Source organism: Dioscorea cayenensis, chromosome 4 (genome assembly GCF_009730915.1).
Source record: "Dioscorea cayenensis subsp. rotundata cultivar TDr96_F1 chromosome 4, TDr96_F1_v2_PseudoChromosome.rev07_lg8_w22 25.fasta, whole genome shotgun sequence".
NCBI lineage: Eukaryota > Viridiplantae > Streptophyta > Magnoliopsida > Dioscoreales > Dioscoreaceae > Dioscorea > Dioscorea cayenensis.
In genome coordinates this window covers 1,748,338-1,761,258 of record NC_052474.1, presented here as the reverse complement: position 1 = coordinate 1,761,258, position 12,921 = coordinate 1,748,338, and the positions used below count along the sequence as shown (strand labels likewise).

General features: G+C 35.5%; 1 pseudogene; it reads left to right on the top strand.

Moving 5' to 3' along the window:
- The first annotated feature begins 3,762 nt into the window (after positions 1-3,762).
- On the top strand, positions 3,763-12,634 carry LOC120259040 (annotated as a pseudogene).
- Positions 12,635-12,921: the final 287 nt, after the last annotated feature.

The following is a 12,921-nucleotide window of genomic DNA, read 5'->3' as shown; positions in this document are numbered from 1 at the left end:
TAAAAAACAGGGTACAAAGAGTCAACATTACAAACCAAAGAAAACAATAACAGAAAGAAAACCTAAACACAGACACTAAACAAAGGCAAGTACAAATTAACAAACAAAACCATTCAAAATAAGCAACTTCATCAACCATCTGGGGAGTTTCCCTGCCAAAGTGGAAAAGGGAAACCTCATGATGGTTCAGGCCGTGAGCAGCAACAGAAGAAGGAGCCCAATTCCAATTTGTTGGGTATGAAATGCAAAGAGGGAAGACCCATCTCAACAAGGAACTCTTTGAGAACTTGAATCTGCAGGTTCAGCCTCCAAGCGTCCAATAGGAGACCCTTGATGAATAGTCTTCACTAACTCTGCACAAGGTGATAGAATAGACCTCATGTTAATGTTTGGTCCCCAATAGATCAATGCCTGCAAAGCAAAACAGAGAGCTTTGGCGGCTGCTTCCTCAGCAGAGATCACAGGGCTACCACAGCTCCCCGCAAAGAGAACTTTAGATTGAAAGTCTGTAACTATGAACCCAATCCCCGCAAAAGAAATATCTGCATTATAAGCATAAGCGGTAAATAGGATAGGGCTTTCAGTAATTGTAAAGTTGTGCATGATAAAATTACTTCTCCGCAGAGGAGATGAAGTGAGAAAATACTCCCTAACATGTCCGAAAACCCTGTTGGAAACTAGATGACAATCCAATTCTTCCAGTCTGAAAACTGTGTTACATCTAGCTTTCCAAATAAACCACAGGGTTGCTGCAATCACTGACTGAGCATAGAGGTTGTTACCAGACATCTCTTGATCCAACCAAAGACCCGAGGAAACACCATCAGACAAATTGATAGGTTTCTGAGCAGCCGAGCAAATGAGAGTCCAAATCTGATGAGACTTATGGCAGGTAAAAAATAAATGCTCCACAGTCTCAGGTAACAAGTGACAAAACGAACACATGGATTGCGGCCCCAGGTTTAAACGATATAAGTACTCATTGGTTTTCACAGCGTTATGAAACAGAGACCATAAGAAGTATTTAACACATTATTGACGTGAGACATAGGATGGAGCTGGTAAGAAGGGGAAAGGGGCAATGGAAGCATATGCAACTAGGGAACAGAAGACTCCCTGGCCTGCTTGTCCTGGGACTGTAGCTTTAACTCTGGGATTCAGTTTCAGATATTTCTATGCTTTCATCATCCTCCTTCTTCTTATAGTTCAATAGGCAATGTGAAAGCAATCCAAACATAAAAACTGGTAGATATAAGAGCATGGAATGGAACATTCTTCTTGTGTTTTTTGTTGTTCGATCTTAGACGAAGGACAGGGTGATGGTGCTCACGCCTGAGTGTAAGGAGTGAGGATTCAAGAGTGAACCATTCTGAAGACAAGCCTCCTGCAGCAATGTTGAAACATATATGAAGTCAGTAATGGTCACATGGATGGTACTATGTTAATTTTTCAGAAAACAGTATTCTTGAAACTGAGTATAAAAACTTACAAAAATAAGCCAGTAATCCCAGAGGAACGGTATAAAGGCAATTCAGGAGAGATACCAAGCCAATTTTCTTGCTAGAATCATAGCCAAAAGAGAAGATCCAAAAACTGAATCAAGAAGCCGGTGATAATAAATAAGATACATCATAATTTCTCAATATTTATAAAAGACATGAACACTTAACCTTTAGCTATATACTCATTACGACACAAGCATGCAAGGGCTATAAAATGAGCTATCTGCCATAAACAGTAAAGCAGCAGGAAGAATTATTGAATTGAGTAAAATTTCCCTGGAAGCTGCTACCCATCTGAAAAAGTTCTCTGATGTCATTAACAACTCTGCTTTTAACTGGACAATGAATCCATGTTGGAGACTATTGAAACACTAACTAGATGCCATGCAGTGCAAGATGTGAGAATAGTTGACTGTCAGTCCAGATGACTGATGGTTTGATGTCAATTAGTAATGATTTATAGTGTTGAGCTACATGTTTACATTTACATTCTACTCTTATTTATTTTATTTATAATTTTTCCATCTGTGCTCCGTGGTTAAATTTTTAAAAAGAGTGTTTTTACATGTAATGGATATGACTGACCATTTGTAATACTCTTTAACAACTCAAATCTGATTTCGTTTTGGCTACATATAAGGTCTCACAAGTCTTTTATTGTTCATTGTTTCCTCTCTGTTGTACTCTTTTGTTCTCTTTTTTTTAATAAATTGGTGGTTTATCCACTTTATTAAAAATAAAAAAATAAAAAAATAAAGGTCTCACAAGATTTCTAACTGCAATAATAGAATGTTGGTTTTTTGGCAGGTCAACCTTCATATTGGTAACTCTGACACATATTTAAACAATGGTTTATTTCCTCTCCTAATTACAATCTTAATTTACAACTCACGGTTTGGAAGTATTGAAGTTAGGGGATTCCACAAAAGTCATTAAAAAAAAAGTATAAGCATCCCATATATTTTTCCGGAAAGATGGGGGGAGCTTCTAAAAATTGAAGAATTATATCCAAAATATCTGATTTTTGAGCTAGACAATTCAGCCATGGACGGATGATTTTGTGAATGATTATTTCCTCAAGTCTTTGTCCCAACCCTTTCCATCCATCCTTCTCTTTCCCATTAGAACCACTTAAGCATGTCTCATGTTTTCATTGATTTATGTACTTTTTTTTAATAAAGCTTGCATTCTTCACTGTGCCTGGCTCCCTTATATTTCCAGGTATAATAATTTTTTAAATATATATTTGTTGAATAATTTATCCATTTTATTTAAATAAATATAAAATTATAAGTAAATAGTTTGTTTTTTAAATATGAATAAATTATGAATTCAAACTCGAGATTGGAAATAGCATAAAATATCAATTTTTTTGTATGGTCCCATGTATATTTTTTTAGTTTTAACATTAAAAAAATATTAAAATAAAAATAAAAGTACATGGCGGCTAGCTGTGGGAAATGGTGTGGCTCTGTCGGAATACTGTCGAATATTCACATGGTATTGGAATCTTCAAAACTTTGAAACTAGATAATAATAAATTAAAAATATTGCACTCACTTTTCAAGGTAGTCAAATTTTCAAGAATAATTTTTGTTAACTATTTATTCGAGAAATTCTCATCACACATATTGTCTTTGACTTTTAAATTGGAGAAGAAATTTTAAAAAAATAAAATATAAAATCCATAATAAAAACAAACCTTAAGTAAATATTACTTTAAATTTTTATTACTCTCCAAAACATCAACAAATTTTTTCACATAAAATAAATGTTAAATAAATCATATCAACTCATTATTAAATATCAAAATATTCATCTTATATATATATTTTTTAATACTAGACGATAAGCATTCACATTTAAAATTTAAATCAGGATCAATACAGATATGAAGCACCAGTACAAATATAAAGTGTATAAGCTCAATAATATCTTATCTTCATCTTTATGTAGATTTCGATCTCAGGACTCTTTTAAAATAAAAAAATCTTTACGTAAAAATTTAAAAATTGCAAAAAAACCATATACCAATAAGCAATGGCCGGTGTCCATATATTCAAACCGGTCTAAAAATAAAGGGAAAAACCCACTTGGCATCCACCAGTTAGACCAACAGAGATGCATGACACGCATCTCAAAGTCCAAATGCCGAGGCCGAGACTAGTCCCAAACCGAGTATATTTTCCAAAAGGCCAATTTCGTCCAAAAGCTACATTCCAACTTCCATTTGACCCCAAGGGCAACATCGTCATTTCAAGTAGCCTTGCGCCAAATGAGGAACGTCTCGAACCGTGGCAGAGTCTCCGACGTTTCTAACCCTCCCTCCATTAAACCCTCATCTCTCTCCTTCTTCGCGGCATCCATTGACGCTTTCCCAAGCCCGCCTCCGCCGCGGAAACCCTATAGATTTCCCTCTCCTTCTTCTTCTTCGATCCGTGAAGCTCTTATCGTGTTCGATCTTTCTCCTTCTCCATTGTTAATGGCGATTTCCACTGAGATGGCTCGGTTTATGGGGCCTGCTCCGCTTTCTGATCGTTATTCTATGGCCTCATTGCGCCATGCCAGCCGATTGATCAGCACTGCTGGGAGGAGTTGCTGGACGATGAGGAGTCTTGCTGGAGGGTTTGAGATTCGAGCTGTGAAGCTCACCCGGACAAACGCGAGTGCCGACGTGCAAACTGTGGCCTCGGTGAGTGGTTTTTTCTTTGAGTTATTGATTGTTTTTGGGTTTGAGAATGGAGTTTTTGTTTTTCTTGATCGTGATCTTGTTATGACATTTATTGGTTCCCTTGAAGTGGAGAATAGGTTTAGATGGATGTTTGATCGAGTTATTGATGGATTTTTGCTACAATATTTAAGTAATTAGTGCGGTTTTAGCTTTCTTGATGAAGTTCTTTGATGCTCTTTGTATGGTTTCTTTTTTGGAATCCATGAATGTGGATTGATCAGCACTAGCCTTGATATGAATGTCTATGATCTTGAATTGATCTGTGATGGGACTGAAGCATCGGGAGAGGGTTTCTTTATGTTCACTTTACTCTTTTCTTTTTATTTAACTGAGAAATGTAAATGCAAGAGCCTGCCTGGAGGCAACTATGTAGATAATAGTCATGATTAGTGTTAGCTGTAGGTAGAAACGTGGCTGCTGAATCATTTCATGCACGCTAATCAGGCTTTTCTCATACAAGCCAAGGCTTTCTGAAGTGAGACAGACATCTCAGGATGTTTAATCGAATTGGGTCCCACAACAAGAATACCTTGCTTGGATTCCAGGAAATTGAAATGTTCTGGGGGAAGCTAACGAGCTTACTCTGTTAGTGTCTAGGATGGATTGCATGTCAACTAACCTCAATCTTATATTTTGCATTTGATAAAATATGAGTCAATGAGTGTAATTTACTTCAGTTACAACTGAATGGCTCTGCAATATATGAAGAGATAATATAACATTCAAGCAAACATGGATATCTGACAGGTACATCTGTCAATCATATCATTTTTTTCATGTTATTTTATATTGACATGAAACTTGCTCTGTTTTCCTTAACATTATTAGAAATAGTGCTCTCTTCTTCTAAAGCAAAAGGTTTTCAGTCTAATCAGGAAAAGTTGGATTCCTCTCTTGAGCTTCAGTTAAGTGGTGATGAGGTAGCAACAACTTCAGGTGTTTTGAGGAAAACAAAAATAGTATGCACGATTGGTCCTTCCACGAACACACGTGAAATGATATGGAAATTAGCAGAAGCTGGAATGAATGTGGCTCGGCTAAATATGTCCCATGGGGACCATGAATCACACCGGAAAGTAATTGACTTGGTCAAGGATTATAATGCACAAACTAAGGATAATGTCATTGCAATAATGCTAGACACCAAGGTAAATAACCTCTTCAGAGCATTTCTTCTTTTGTTTATTATGCCCTTATGCATTTACATCCAGTGGTTCACATTTAGTAGATTGCATCCTATTCTATGCTATGACATCATCTATTTGCTTGCCGACAATCATATTAATTGCCAAAAGTAGAGCATGCACATGTGTTGCTTTACACTTGAATTTACCTTCCATGTTTGTTTTTGAGTACATTGTGAAGTCTATTTGTCAATCATGTTTGTGGTCATCTGCAATGATGAAATACTTGATCTCCTAATTGTTCTGTTGATAAATAACCGAATCCTTGCCATTTATTGTTGTTTTCTCATTTCATATATTTTGTATCATGGACTTGGCTTCCCCCTCTTACCAACCATGGGATGGGATTTTGACTTTTTGGCCAAAAGGCATCAAGCAAAGAGAGGCACTTATATCTGCCCACCATGATCTAGGCAATACATGATCGAAAAAATGACAAAGATATGATACCCCAGCCCCGATTTTGATTGGGTTTAGTATTGTGTATAGGGAGATGAACTAAATAATCCTATATCAAATAAGGGAGAGTTAGATCCTGAGCCTATATATATATATATATATATATATGATTTTATAGGGCAAACCAGTGAGGCCTGATATGGGATGGGCTAAAGCAGATAATTCCTCGCATGGATTGAGCAAGGTCATTGCAAAAGATATGTATAATAAATAAATAAATAAATAAATAAATAATGTAAAGTAAAGTAAAATAAAACAAATATAAAGAAACCCAAAATCAAAATTTTAGTTAGGATAAACTTGAGTTCTACTCGCTTGTCTTTAAGTTGTTGGTTGTGACTACATGCATCTTGTAGTATGCTTATGGGTTATTTTGGTTAATAGCTTCATATTTAGGATTTGCAGTAGTATCATATTGTTTAGGTCATTCAATGCACTTCACATATAGCTCAATTAACATACATTGATATCAATGTTTGACTGTACAATTACATCTCTACTGCTTATATGTTGAACATGTTGAAATGTGTTCGAGTGTTGACATCATGAATTAGCCAGTTGGAGTCTGGTTGAATTGCATATGAACTCAAACTTTGGCTCACTAATTTTTCTTTAATGAGTAGGTCAGAACAATGCTATCTTCATCAATAACAAGTAAAACCACATAATTCATGTAAGTTATGAACTAACTTATCAATTTGAGCACGAGCAAACTTTCTTGTTGTCATGGTACAGTTGGCCTTAAAATCATATGAAATGTGAATCATGTTTTCCTGTCATGGACTCATGTGAACCACCTAGCACGGCAGTATAATGTTCTGTCATGTTCAATGGCTTTCAATAAAGTGAATATCTTTGTTATGCTTATTTATTTTCTGGTTTCTTTTTTTCCCTTTAGGTGTCCATGAATTTCTTTTGTAAGAAATATCTTTTTTTTCTTATAAAAAAATCAATTTCTTAGGTTTATTTCTCAAGTAAAGGAATAAATTAGTAGTTTGCTGACCGAAAATTATGTTTAAGTAGGGCCCTGAGGTAAGAAGTGGAGATGTACCACAGCCTATTTTGCTCAAGGAGGGCCAGGAGTTCAATTTCACGATCAGAAGAGGATTTCTGCTCCGAAAATACTGTTGGTGTTAATTATGATGACTTTGTGAATGATGTGGAAGTTAATGACATTCTCTTGGTTGACGGTGAGTGTTAATTATTAATTCTTGTTTGTTGAATGGCCTTTTTGAGAAGGCCTGATTCAACCTACACTTGGTTTTGACTGTTTAGTGCCATTGTAATGCATTTTTAAAAGCGGTCATGATCATTCTAATAAAAAGTGTCCCCAAGATCTGCATTATGACATAAAGGAATCAATAAACTGATCTAAAATTTTTTTGCATTATAAATTCAGGCTAACTTTTACACTGATTTGTAATTAGTTCCATACAAACGTGAAAGTGTTAACCTCATATTTTTTCCCCACCTATGGCATGCTTTAATGCAGTCCTCACTGTCTCCATACACATTGGGTGTTTTAAAGATTGTTTGCTGAAATAGAAGATGAGAAACTGCCCTTCCTCCTATTTATAGCCTTCATTAATTAAAAAGCAGCCTAGAATAGCTGTAAAATAATTTATGAACAAATGCATGGGCAGTGAGAAGCTCTCCAACTTTTTTTCCTAAGTTAGCCGTGTATATCAGTTCTTTGAGGATTAATTCTGTCATCTTTGAGAGGAGATAATACCAAATTTATATGTTGGGCTGTGTCATGCCATGAATTATTCTTGTTGGTGACCTGGGCATGACAGGTTAGAGTTAGGAAACCGTCACTCAGATTGCAATGGAAATGCTGCAAACACTTAGCCACCTAGACCCATTCCATGCTGATTTTGGCTGTATTTTTTTTTTTATAGCAAACCGTAGATAGGTTTTGTGTTAACCGTCGTTGATGGTGGTACAGTTGTATAGGAAAATACATCATACACCATTTACTTCCTGTTGTTATTTGTTTCTAATTATGTTATCTTGTAAAACCACATTGTTTTCCTATTCTAGAAGAAGTTTCATGGATTCCTGATTAATTTTGTTTCAGGAGGAATGATGTCACTTGTTGTAAGGTCTAAAACAAGTGACACAGTAAAATGTGAGGTAATTGATGGTGGTGAGCTTAAATCTAGACGACACTTGAATGTTCGTGGCAAAAGTGCTACCCTGCCATCTATAACAGGTTGTTTCTTACTTTCTTCTATTGCCTTATCATTAGTTGTGCTTGTGGAAATATGGATTCTCAATTTTCATTTCTTTATATTAACACCTTATATTTCCTCAGAAAAAGACTGGGAAGACATTAAATTTGGAGTAGAAAACAAAGTGGATTTCTATGCAGTTTCTTTTGTGAAAGATGCTAAAGTTGTTCATGAGTTGAAAGCTTATCTCAAAAGTAACTCTAGCCCTATTGCTCCATTTTTAATTGCAGAATTTTATGTCACCTTTTGGAAGTCATTCAAAATAATCTTTGTTTCCATGTATTGAAGATTGTAATGCAGATATACATGTTATTGTCAAAATTGAGAGCGCTGATGCAATACCAAATCTTCATGCCATCATTTCTGCATCTGATGGGGTAGGTTCTTTTTTTTCCTGTTTGTTAGTGTAGGCATTGGATGCTTTTCTGGACTAGGTCTTTGACTTATGGTGCATATTTTCTATGAAAGGTGATGATTCTGATTGTTTTTAGTGCCTTATGCTTTGGGCTTTGAGCAGAATTGATGTCATGCATCTCAAATGCCAAAGTACTGTGATCATATTGAGCAAAGTAAATTTGATACTCTATTCCTCCAACAGGAATACATGTCTCATGATTAGGGGTGGCAATAATCTGTCCGGACTCACTGGCCCGGTTTTGTCCGGCCCGGAATAAAAAGGGTTTGGACATAAGGTTTGCAAATGCGGGCCGGGTCCGGACATGGCTTTCGTTGTCCGAGTTTGAACTCGGGCCGGGTCCGGACATAGAAATTCGGACAACCGGGCTCTTTTTAACCCCTAAAACTTTAAAATCCCACAACCTTAGCCCATTTGTTTTAAGCCCATTCTTCTAAAAACTTTAAACATATATTGTTTTTTCTATTAAGACTTAGATTTTTCTATAATTTGAGTTCAGTTTTGGATTATTAATGTTTTTTTTTTTGCATTTAATGTGAGTTAAATTATTTTTGTATAATTTAATATTTGAGCGAACTTAAAATAACTTATAGAATTCGGACAAATTTGGACATCCGGACAACCCGGTTTTAAAATAAACCGGGTTTGGACATACTAAGTTTGTCCGGATTTAAAACCGGGCCGGGTCCGGACACAAGTTTTTCTATTTATATTAGTAGTTGTCCGGACCCGGTTTTGTCCGGACCCGAATTTTTGCCACCCCTACTCATGATTCCTTGTATCTGTCACCTTGGCTGTGCATCATATATTTCAACTTTATTCTCATCGAGGGCCTTTGTGCTGATTTTTCTGTTTAGTGTAGGGTTTTCCAGAATGAAGATTCAATTTGAATCAATAGACAATTTCTGTGCATTTTGGAATAAGAATAAGGGTATCTTGGACTCTTATATTTTTCCTTTTTGTCCATTTGACTAGACTATTATACCATCTTTCATGTGCACATATCCTTGTGCATATGCATGTAAAAAATATTATTGGGAAAGCTATTCTAGCAAAATTCGAAAAGTATAGTGTTTAGCTTGAGCTTGGCTTATTTAACAAACAAATGGGATTCTTCTGAACTGGCCTTTATTCTACTTCCAAGTGATTTAACTGGCCTTTGTGATCCTCCCCCTTTTCCCTTTCGAGTCTCTCTCCAGACTGGCTCGCCATTAGATGGTCTGTTCTTGGGAGATGCATGCCCAATTATTGCAAGGTGGCCCTAATAGGACGAGCATATCAAAGATGCCTAAAAGTTGTGGCTGTAGTGCAGAACATGACAAAAATACCACCATTTATTTAATCTGTTATCACTTATCAGTCAACTATATAATACACCTGCATTCTTCTTTTGCATCCTAGTCAGCCAACTGTTTTTTTTGACCTAGTTTCTTGTTGCCAGTATTTTATTGTCATTCTTCATCAATAAACATTGTTTTAGCACATAAAAACTAATGCTTGGTGAATGAACTGAGGACCATAATTTCCTATTTTCCCCTTCTTTTTTTAAATTCGCCTCTTCTTTCATCATGCCAAAGCTTAACTGATGATGCATATATTATTACTGTCCAGCATTTACAATTGCTTGGAATAGTTATTCTCATACTTGTTAATTTTTCTTGATATAAATTGTAGGCAATGGTGGCTCGTGGGGATCTTGGAGCAGAGCTAGCAATTGAGGAAGTTCCTTTATTGCAGGCAAGTGAGAAGCTGTATTTTTTTGGCCACCTTGAGTTGAAGTATTTCAGTTGGTTTTCTTTTCTTGTGTCGAGTGAATCTGATGTGATCTCTCTTTACATCTCTCTTTCAGTAATAGAGTCAGAAATTCTTTTGTTTATTTATTTTTTTACCTATGCCAATTAGACACCCTTGTAACCTCAATTTTTTTCATAACTATGACCAGAAAACATTTGGCAAAACTTGCTAATTTTATTCCATCAATAAGATCCTGCTAGTATGTTTTTCATGTCTGAATTACTTCCATATACTGCTAACATTCATCAATTTCATCTTGTTTTTAGCTTCTAATTCATATGGCATTCTCTGATCAGTTTTTGCATCCATGAATTTTGGTGAGCATGCATAGTGATATACTAATATGTGACTTATTCCAGGTGTGGTTTCAGAATTATAATGACATATAGATAACTTAACGTACTGAATTTATTTAACAGGAGGATATTATTAGAAGATGCCGTAGTATGGAAAAACCAGTGATTGTGGCAACAAATATGTTGGAAAGCATGATAGATCATCCAACTCCAACAAGGGCTGAAGTTTCTGATATAGCTATTGCAGTTCGAGAAGGTGCAGATGCTATCATGCTTTCTGGTGAAACTGCACATGGAAAGTGAGTTACTTTGTTTGTCTTGAAGCTTATAGATATCTGTCTTTGACTACTGAAAGAGAGTATGACAAGGTGAAAGGATCAGATATTATCTGAAATTCCTGATTGACAACCAAGTATGAGAAATTTTAAAGAATTAGCATGGAATGATCTTAAATTGCAGTTTGATAAATATTCATCAAATGTCATTCTTCTAAAAACCTAAATACTTATTGGAAGTGTAAAACTATCAGTTTTAGCCTCTGTAGGCATTGAATTACTAATGCATATAAGGGACTAGACACATGTCATGCAACTGTATTGCTAATAATATTTTTCTTGATTTTTTGTTTAGGTTCCCTCTAAAAGCAGTTAAAGTTATGCACACTGTTGCATTGAGGACTGAGTCAACTCTGTCAAGCGGTGTGACACCTCTGATTCCAACAACTGATGTCCAGGCACTGCAATCTTTTTTTAATCAGGTTCACTATCCTTCCCCTTTAGTTTTGATTGGTGTCATAGAAAACCTGAGCTAAGTGCTTGCATCATCTTAACAAGAGTAATTTTTTTTTTTGTTTAAAAAAGCAGACCTTGTTATTGCAGTTTCCTATCTCTTTCTCTGTTTTGTTGGGTTTGGGGGAAAAAAAGAAAGGAAAAAAAATCCCACTAGCAATAAGAGTCCAGGAAGTTTTATCATTTTCCTTGCTCATGTTTTTCAACCTGATTCTGTATGTTTCCTTTAGGCCATTTATGATGGAGAATTTGGACAAAGACACATGAGTGCAATGTTTGCGGCACATACTACCACAATGGCAAATACCCTTGGGACGCCTATAATTGTCTTTACAAGAACTGGTTCAATGGCTATACTTTTAAGTCACAATCGCCCATTTTCTGCCATCTTCGCCTTTACAGATCAGTAAGTTCTTCCACTATAGCAAGGTGAATACACTGCACACTTGTGTGTGCTCACACACAAACACTCATATCATGAAAATTTAAGGAGGGTATGCACAGCCACTAATTCATTACTTCCTCAAAATTAGCTGCTTGCTCGAAATTGGTTCCTTTGTTTTTCATTTTCTGAGTGGTAAGTCCAATGTAATTTGCTACTTGCGCATTTATGATCTCCAAATCATTGCAGAGAACGAATAAAGCAGAGACTGGCACTATATCACGGAGTGCTGCCTATATATATGCAGTTCTCCGGAGATGTTGAAGAGACCTTTGCTCGCGCCATAAAGCGTTTGCTGGTAATAAAAAAGTTTTTCGATTGCTCTCTCCATAATTCTTTTACTTGCAATCTATTATTTATTAACAAGTGATTGAATGAGGCAGGATGGGAAGTTTCTAAAGCAGGGGGATTTCGTGACCCTTGTCCAGAGTGGAACTCATTCGATCTGGAGACAAGAATCTACTCATCATATTCAAGTTCGTAAGGTTCAAGGTTAATGTGGACAACTGACTCTTAACGCTTTACCTGCCATTTTGTTTAGAAAGAAAGTTTTGCCCTCCATTTCATTTTTTTTTTTTTTTGTTGTCGCTGATTTTTACACGAATTGGAGTAGTTACATTGTGCTGTGTGCTTGCCCCGATGAATGAATGCACACAATCCTATTCATATCTTTATATATATTTTTTATAATTTTTCCCATTCTTGCAGTAGAATTATTATTATTTTTTGTTATTTTTTTTATGAGAACATCTGTGTAAACAATTTAATTGTAATTTTGAATTTAAGATAGTGGTTGATGTTTTTTTTCTTGTTCCATAAAATAAATTTAAATTTAGAATATGCTGATATTTAAATTTTATTTTAAGAATTTGAAAAATTTTTCATTAAAAGATATTATGGAATTATTATGATTATCAAACAAGTTATTATGAATTTCAAATATAATTACGTTTTAAAATATGAAGAATTATTAGTATGGTTGTGTAGTTATTACCTTACCTCGTGGATTACATAGTTATTTTTAAACACCCGGACAATATTATGGGAAATTACTCTACACCAAATGAAGTGATTTT